Source organism: Gobio gobio (genome assembly GCF_949357685.1).
Source record: "Gobio gobio genome assembly, chromosome: 22".
Taxonomy (NCBI): Eukaryota; Metazoa; Chordata; class Actinopteri; order Cypriniformes; family Gobionidae; genus Gobio; species Gobio gobio.
The window spans coordinates 26,806,869-26,816,755 of NC_137118.1; positions in this window are offsets into that span (position 1 = coordinate 26,806,869).

Here is a 9,887-nt window from a genome sequence, read left to right on the forward strand (position 1 = left end):
TTTAATTAATTTATAGATGCATGCCGGTCTGTTGCAGGACATCGACTTTACATTTTCACGCCTCTAAACATGATGCAGGAATAAAACAAACTGTGATTGGTTGAGTTTCAGTCAAATGTCCTCTTGGATGGTCCTTGGCCAATGAAAACTAGAGTTTTTTTTTTTCGCATTTCGTGGAAAGATTGCATGATTGCATACAGAAAGGCCTTAAAAACAGCTAGATCTGCTTATTTTTGGACTCTCTTTGACAAAAACAGACACAACCCTTGGTATTTATTTGATATAGTGGCTAAATTAACAAGAAATAAAGCTTCAACTTCTGACATTTGCAAACAGCACAGCAGTAATGATTTTATGAACTTTATGACTTTATGTGCAAGATTGATAATATTAAGGAGAAAATTATAACCATGCATCCGTCTACTACAGTATCACATCAGACAAAGAAAAATTACACTCATTCACTGCTATAGGAGAGGAAGAATTGTCTAAACTCGTTAAATCATCTAAAATCAACAACCTATGCTAGACCCTATACCATCATTCCTGCTTTGCTACTGAAAGAGATGCTTCCAGAGGTCGTAGATCCTCTTCTTAATATCATCTTTGTCATTAGGATATGTACCGAAATCCTTTAACCTGGCTATTATTAAAAAAAAATGCAACTTGATCCTAGAGAATTAGTCAATTACAGGCCGATCTCAAATCTACCCTTTCTGTCAAAAATACTAGAAAAAGCACTGTCCTCACAACTATGTTCCTTCTTAGAAAGAAATTATATCTGCAAGGATTTCCAGTCAGGATTTAGAACGTATCATAGTACTGAGACTGCTCTCATTAGAGTTACAAATGATTTGCTCTTATCATCCGATTATGGTGGTATCTCTCTATTAGTGTTATTGCTGCATTTGATACTATCGACCACAACATTCTTTTGAATAGACTCGAAAGTTTTCAGTTTGTAGCAGTAAATGAAAAGATGTCATACTGATCACAAATTCAGTATGGAGTACCGCAAGGCTCAGTGCTAGGACCGTAGCTTTTTACCCTGTACATGCTACACTTGGGAGATATCATTAGGAAGCATGGTATGGCATTAGTTTTTCTGGAAGGTTCTCCTCTCTCCACAGAGAAACGCTGGAGCTCTGTCAGAGTGACCATTGGGTTCTTGGTCACCTCCCTGATTAAGGCCTTTCCCTGATTTGGCCAGGCGGCCAGCTCTAGGAAGAGTCCTGGTGGTTCTAAACGGATGATAAAGGCCACTGTGCTCATTGGGACCTTCAATGCTGCATACATTTTGCTGTACCCTTGCCCAGATCTGTGCCTCGATGCTTGTGCTCTGACATGCACTGTTAACTGTGGGACCTTATTTATACAGGTGTGTGCCTTTCCAAATCATGTCCAATCAACTGAATTTACCACAGGTGGAGTCCAATCAAGTTTTAGAAACATCTCAAGGATGATCAGTGGAAACAGGATGCACCTGAGCTCAATTTTGAGTGTCATGGCAAAGGCTGTGAATACTTATGGGAGACCGGGGCACAACCTAACGTGGGTCCTTAGCGTATATGTCAGCATCGGAATCTAACCTTAAAAAGCTTGATGTGGAGCAGGCACTTCGGATTTGTACTAGGGCATTTAAAACATCACCAGTAACCGCTTTACAGGTAGAAGCAGGAGAGATGCCGCTACGTATTAGGAGGGTCAAGATCATGTTGGCATATTGGACTAATTTACAAGGACATAGTATGGAGCACCCCACAAAAACTGTCTTGCAAGAATGCGCAGAGCATAATAAAAGCAATTTTTACAGTTTCGGATGGGTGGGGGATGCTAAGGCTCAAAATTTAGGTCTCAATCAGTTGCAAATAGGACCCATTGTGGCAATATCAACAATACCACCCTGGAAATTTATAAAACCATCTGTAAATGTAAGTTTACAACAAATACTAAAAGAAAACTCAAAAATAATGCCGCAAGGGATAATAGTTCAAAACTATGTAGAGCAGTATCAAGAGGAATTATTCATTTTTACGGATGGATCAAAGCAGCCGGAAACAGGTCGTACTGGTGCAGCTTTTTTTATTCCTCGGTATGAAGTAGTAGTCAAAAAGAGGACTACAGATTATCTGTCAGTTTACAGTGTGGAGTTGATAGCAATTTTACTGGCATTAGAGTGGGTGGAAAAAAATCATCAGAGTCAAGGTGTTATTATAGCCTCAGACAGTTTATCAGCATTATTAAACATTCAATCTGGGAGAGCATCATGTAGACAAGACCTCATTTATCAAATACTTCACTTGCTTCTCACACTTCATAATAAGGGAGTGGTTGTCTCCTTCCTTTGGGTTCCTGCCCATGTGGGGGTGGAAGGAAATGAAGTTGTGGATATGCTAGCAAAAAATTCTATAAAGCATGAAACAGTAGATGTACAAGTACCAATAAGTAGAGCAGAGGTCAAAACCATCATAAAGCAACATTCACTTAATATATGGCAAGAATATTGGAACACAGCGGATACAGGACGTCATCTATACAGCATACAAAATCAAGTAGCCAGAAGCATGAGGAAGGGCAGAAGCCCTAGGGAGATGTTAGTCTCACGTCTTAGAATGGGTCACACTGGTTTAAATACAACATTGCACAGAATAGGAAAACATCCCACTGGGTTATGCACTGAGTGTAATGTGCAAGAGACAGTGAAGCATATACTATTAGACTGCAAAAAATATGAAGAAGATCGGGCAGAATTAAAGGCAAGGATGGATGAACAAAGCATGACACTTGAGCATTTATTATGGAAATCATCTGGGAGTATACACAATTTATTAATTTTGTTTTTGAAAAACACTGGATTAAGTGAAAGAATTTAATAGAAAGGATTTTTTTTTGTAAAGGTTTTTGTTTAAGTTTTTATTTCTATTTTATTTAATTATTTAATTTTCTTCACCTCTCCTTTGATGTCATTCTAATACCCACACTCAAGTCTAGTAGGTGGCGGTAATGCACCTTTGAGATTAGTTGCCAACCGCCATTAAACCCGAAAGAAGAAGAAGAAGAAGAAGAAGAACCTAACGTGGGGTTAGTTGTAACACACATTTCCACACTTTCCACACATGCCAGGATGACGCTATTATATTTATACTTTTATTAATTCTATTGAGAAACCATGAGAAAAGGGTGAATAAAGACTGAGAGTCAATGTTCAGAAATAATTCAGTATATATTTTTTAACTATACTGTATAACTGATTTGAGGTGTGCTTGTTGTCAAACTCAAAAATGTGTTTATTTTTAATGATTAAAAAATGCCAGTTAATAATTTAATAAGTTAATAATTGTATTTTATTGACAAAATATTTGAGTTGGTCTTGGAATTGAGGAAAAAATAATTAATTTAATCCATTTTGGAATAAGGCTGTAACAAAACAAAATGTGGAAAAAGTGAATACTTTCCGGATGCACTGTATATACCCTCAGTCATCCTCTGTTTAGCATCTTGTGTTAATGTTTCATGCTGGTGTTTCTCGTTATTGTTCCTGGGTTTATTAAATATGATTTCACCGTTCATCTGTATCAAGCTTCTTGAATCTGGATTATCAAGTCAAGCCAGTACATGACAGAACAAAAAGAACAAAATACCTACAAAAGAAAGGTATGGATATAATAAGAGAAAGAAAATGTGCCAAGGAGAAACTGTATAAAAACGGATGACCTATTCTGTGGAGGAGTTCCTCACTTTTAGCCATATTGTTTCCTGGGATGACGTTACTCTAATGGACTGCCAGACTCTCGTCATGTCATGGCTGCCATGCCAGAGTCTTGTCACATTATGGCCGCTATGCCAGAGCCTCGTTACATCCTGGCAGCTGAGTCATGTCACGACCTCCACAACAGAGCCTTGTCATGTCATGACCATCACGCCAGAGTCTCATCACTTCATGACCGCCTTGCCAGATCCTCGTCACGTCATGGCGGCATAGTCACGTCATAACCACCACGCTAGAGTCTCGTCACATCATGGCAGCAAAGTCTCGTCACATCATGACCGTGCTATGGCGGCAGAGTCACGTCAGGACCGCCACGCCAGAGCCTTGTGTCATGACCGCCACATCAGATCCTCGTCACGTCATGACCGGCATGCCAGAACCTTGTCATGTCATGACTGCCACGCCAGAGTCCAGTCACATCATGATCACCTTGCCAGATCCTCGTCACGTCATGACCGCCTTGCCAGATCCTCGTCACGTCATGACCGGCATGCCAGAACCTTGTCATGCCATAGCGGCAGAGTCACGTCATGACCGCCACACTAGAGCATTGTCATGTCATGACTGCCACGCCAGAGTCTCGTCACATCATGACCACCACGCCAGAGCCTCGCCACGCTATGGCGGCAGAGTCACGTCAGGACCGCCACGCCAGAGCCTTGTGTCATAACCGCCACACCAGAGTCTCGTCACGTCATGACCGCCTTGCCAGATCCTCGTCACGTCATGACCGGCATGCCAGAACCTTGTCACGTCATGACCGGCATGCCAGAACCTTGTCACGTCATGGCGGCATAGTCACGTCATAACCACCACGCCAGAGTCTCGTCACATCATGACCGCCACGCTATGGCGGCAGAGTCACGCCAGAGCATTGTCATGTCATGACTGCCACGCCAGAGTCTCGTCACATCATGGCAGCAAAGTCTCGTCACATCATGACCGCCACGCCAGAGCCTCGCCACGCTATGGCGGCAGAGTCACGTCAGGACCGCCACGCCAGAGCCTTGTGTCATGACCGCCACACCAGAGTCTCGTCACGTCATGACTGCCTTGCCAGATCCTCGTCACGTCATGACCGGCATGTCAGAACCTTGTCACGTCATGACCGACACGCCAGAACCTTGTCATGTCATAGCGGCAGAGTCACGCCATGACCGCCACACCAGAGCATTGTCATGTCATGACTGCCACGCCAGAGTCTCGTCACATCATGGCAGCAAAGTCTCGTCACATCATGACCGCCACGCCAGAGCCTCGCAACACTATGGCGGCAGAGTCACGTCAGGACCGCCACGCCAGAGCCTTGTGTCATGACCGCCACACCAGAGTCTCGTCACGTCATGTCCGCCTTGCCAGATCCTCGTCACGTCATGACCGGCATGCCAGAACCTTGTCACGTCATGACCGGCATGCCAGAACCTTGTCACGTCATGGCGGCATAGTCACGTCATTACCACCACGCCAGAGTCTCGTCACATCATGGCAGCAAAGTCTCGTCACATCATGACCGCCACGCTATGGCGGCAGAGTCACGTCAGGACCGCCACGCCAGAGTATTGTCATGTCATGACTGCCACGCCAGAGTCTCGTCACATCATGGCAACAAAGTCTCGTCACATCATGACCGCCACGCCAGAGCCTCGCCACGCCAGAGCCTCGCCACGCTATGGCGGCAGAGTCACGTCAGGACCGCCACGCCAGAGCCTTGTGTCATGACCGCCACACCAGAGTCTCGTCACGTCATGACCGCCTTGCCAGATCCTCGTCACGTCATGACCGGCATGCCAGAACCTTGTCACGTCATGACCGACACGCCAGAACCTTGTCATGTCATAGCGGCAGAGTCACGTCATGACCGCCACACCAGAGCATTGTCATGTCATGCCTGCCACGCCAGAGTCTCGTCACATCATGGCAGCAAAGTCTCGTCACATCATGACCGCCACGCCAGAGCCTCGCAACGCTATGGCGGGCAGAGTCACGTCAGGACCGCCACGCCAGAGCCTTGTGTCATGACCGCCACACCAGAGTCTCGTCACGTCAAGACCGCCTTGCCAGATCCTCGTCACGTCATAACCGCCACACAAGAGCCTTGTCACACCAGGGCGGCAGAGTCACTCTTATGGAAATGTGTTTTGTAATTATCATTTAAATCTGACTAAATTTCGAATTGTTTGTTATAAATCAACATCTCAGGAAAATGTTATGGGGCTTCTAATCAAAATATGACTTTCTGTTACAAAAAAGGGCATTGATTTCATACATGTCCTCAATAGAGGACACCGGGACTTAAAGCATGTTTATCGGGCATTTTGGGAGACTCAACAGGTGAATGGGGAAAGAAATTACATATCAATATCACTATAAAAAATATTAAATATTATTAGGAGAATGTTGCCAACTATTACTCCCATTATTACACTTCTTTTTTCATTACATGTTGCTCCAAGAACACAATAATATGCATATAAGATAGTGGAAAGATGCATTGCATTGAATGAGAAAACATATGGCCATTTTTCCCACATATTGCATACAAGTAAAATGGTATATCAAGATATTCTGTTATATCTTTCATAACATAGTTGAAAATCATCTTTAAACAAAGTTTGGTTAAAAACCTGCACATTTTCAAACCTGCATATTGATTGGTGAATAAAAAAAACTTTATATGTCACTTCATGTAATTTTATTTTTAAGTTCCGGTGTCCACTTACGAGGACATAGAACAGGGGTCTCCAAACTCGGTCCTGGAGGGCCACTGTCCTGCAGAGTTTAGCTCCAACCCCAATTAAACACACCTGAACCAGCTAACCAGCTTACGTTGCGACACCCCTCCCCCTCCTGGGACAGTCAGATCACCTTTCTTTGTTTCTCACCCCCAAATATGCACCCCTCATCAACCGTGTGAAGCCATCAGTGAAGACCATCAAGGTGTGGCCTGCGGGGGTTGATTCCACACTCCAGGAAAGGTTTCTACACACAGACTGGAGTGTGTTTGCTTCTCAAGCCACCAGTGGCGCTCACACAGACATTGACTCCTACACCTCCTCTGTATTGGATCATATCAATACCACCATTGACAGTGTTACAACCCAGAAACAGATCACCACATACCCAAATCAGAAGCCATGGATGAACAGGGAAGTGCGACTCCTGCTGAAGTCACGCAACGCTGCCTTCAGATCAGGAGATGCACAAGCCTACAGTACATCCAGAGCTAACCTGAAGAGGGGCATCAAACAGGCCAAGCACTGCTACAAGCTAAAGATGGAGGGTCACTTTTCCAACTCTGACCCTCGACGCATGTGGCAGGGCATTCAGGCCATCAGTGACTACAAACCCCCCCACTCCACTCCCGCAGCCACTGAACTCAACTTCCTGAACGAGCTAAATTACTTTTATGCTCGCTTTGAAAGAGACAATAGAGAAACTGCAACCAAGCTCAAACCCTCAGATGACCACAAACCAATCATACTCTCCACCACAGATGTCTGCAAGGCACTGAGCCGGATCAGCGCGCACAAGGCTGCTGGACCAGACAACATCCCTGGTCGTGTTCTCAGGGCATGTGCGGAGCAGCTCGCTGGGGTTTTTACAGACGTTTTCAACCTGTCTCTTGCCCAAACAGCTGTACCATCATGCTTTAAATGCACTTCCATTGTGCCAGTGCCAAAACACTCTAGCCCGAGGTGCCCTAATGACTACCGCCCTGTAGCACTCACACCCATCGTTATGAAGTGCTTTGAGCGGCTGGTCCTGGAACACCTAAAAGACTCTCTACCATTCACATTGGACTCACACCAGTTTGCCTACCGCAGCAATAGGAGCACAGAGGATGCCGTTTCCATGGCACTGCACTCTGTGCTCACTCACCTGGAAAATAAAAACACTTATGCACGCATGCTGTTTGTTGACTTCAGCTCAGCATTCAACACTGTCATCCCAACCAAGTTAATAGCCAAACTTGGAGACCTGGGTATCAACACTTCAATGTGTAACTGGATTTTGGACTTCCTAACTGACAGACCCCAGAATGTTCGATCAGGACTCACCTGCTCCACATCCATCACTCTTAACACTGGTGTACCACAGGGCTGTGTGCTAAGCCCGTTTCTCTACTCCCTCTTCACTGCCGACTGCAAGGCTGTTCATGGTTCTAATTCTATCGTCAAGTTTGCGGACGACACTACGGTGATTGGTCTCATCAGCAACAACGATGAGACTGCCTATAGGGACGAGATCCAGCACCTGGCCACATGATGCACCGAAAATAACCTGCTCCTCAACACCACCAAAATGAATGAGCTCATCGTGGACTTCAGGAAGGAGTCAAGAGGCACACACGACACCATCCACATCAATGGAATGGCTGTTGAACGTGTCTCCAGTTTCAAGTTCCTGGGGATCCACATCTCGGTGGACATATTGTGGACAACAAACACCTCCAGCCTGGTCAAGAAGGCCCACCAGCACCTCTTCTTCCTGAGGACACTGAGGAAGAATCAGCTCTCCTCGGCTATCCTGGTGAACTTCTATCGCTGCGCAATAGAAAGCATCCTGACCAACTGTGTGGCAGTGTGGTATGGGAGCTGCTCTGTTGCGGAGCGCAAGGCACTGCAGCGGGTGGTGAAAACTGCCCAGCGCATCACAGGGACTCCACTACCTGCCATCGAGCACATCCAGAGGAAACGCTATCTGCATCGAGCTCGCAGCATCCTTAAGGACTCCTCTCACCCAGCCCACAGTCCACTGTTTTCTCTCCTGCCCTCCGGCAGGCGTTTCAGGTGCCACCGGACCAGGACCAGCAGACTAAAGAACAGTTTTTTCCCCAGAGCTGTCTCTTTACTGAACTCAAACCCCCGTTGATCCACTTCCCTCATATATTGCTAACTCTCCTACCTAACATCTGCCTCACTTTGTTATTTGCACTACCGACTGTTTATTACAGTAACAACTGTTTACTTATGCATTTTGCACTACCATACCTTAACTGTATTATGCTCATTTGCACTGCAGACTGTTATTTACAGTACCTACTGTTTACATTTGCATTTTGCACCGTACTTCTAACTGTAATATGCAACCACTTTCCACTGCACTTTTACACTTTTTTTGGATAGCTTCTGTCCATAATTTATTGCACTACCTTAATCCACTGCCATATTCTTCATCTTAGCCTAACATATCATTGTATACCTCTATCTATAAAATTCTGTTTATAGTAATAGCCATCTGTATATTATATTATATTTATAGTACATATTCACCTGTAAATGTTTATAGTAATAGCCATCTGTATATTTATTCACTGTACATATTCACCTGTAAATTCTGCGTATAGTAATAACCATCTCTCTATTTATAGATATATTTATATATATTCAGTACATCCATGTCCTGCACTTATGCAAACGTTGTATATCCTGCACTTGCTGCTATTGCACTTCTGGTTAGACCTAAACTGCATTTCGTTGCCTTGTACTTGTGTAATGACAATAAAGTTGAATCTAATCTAATCTAATCTAATCAGTGTCTTACTAGGCCTAGGGCCTTGAAAGACACTGATTAGCTGGTTCAGGTGTGTTAAATTGGGGTTGGAGCTTAACTCTGCAGGACAGTGGCCCTCCAGGATGAGTTTGAAGACCCCTGACATAGAATAACATATGAATAAAATATCATTTTTCAAAAACTTTTTTCCACTTGTTTCTTATGCTCTAAACCAGTGATTCTCAAACCTGCCCAGGGGACACCTCACCACTGCACATTTTGTTTGTCTCCCTCATCAGACACACTCAATTCAAGGTTTGCTGTTTCTACTATTGAGCTGATGAGTTGAATCAGGTGTGTTATGAGGGAGACATGCAAAATGTGCACGGGTGGGGGGTCCCCAGGACAGGTTTGAGAACCACTGCTCTAAACAATGTGATGACATGAAGAAGAAAAAACTAAATTCAAAAGACTTTGTTTTCCTGGGTCTTAGCAGGTTAAGTAGTTTTTTTTATATCTTTGTTTGTTTGGTATCTTGTATATTTCTTCCATAAAAAAACTCTTTCAACAGTCTATGCTGTTTACTAGCGACAGCGCCACTAGGCGACAGGAGCGCGCGGCGCTA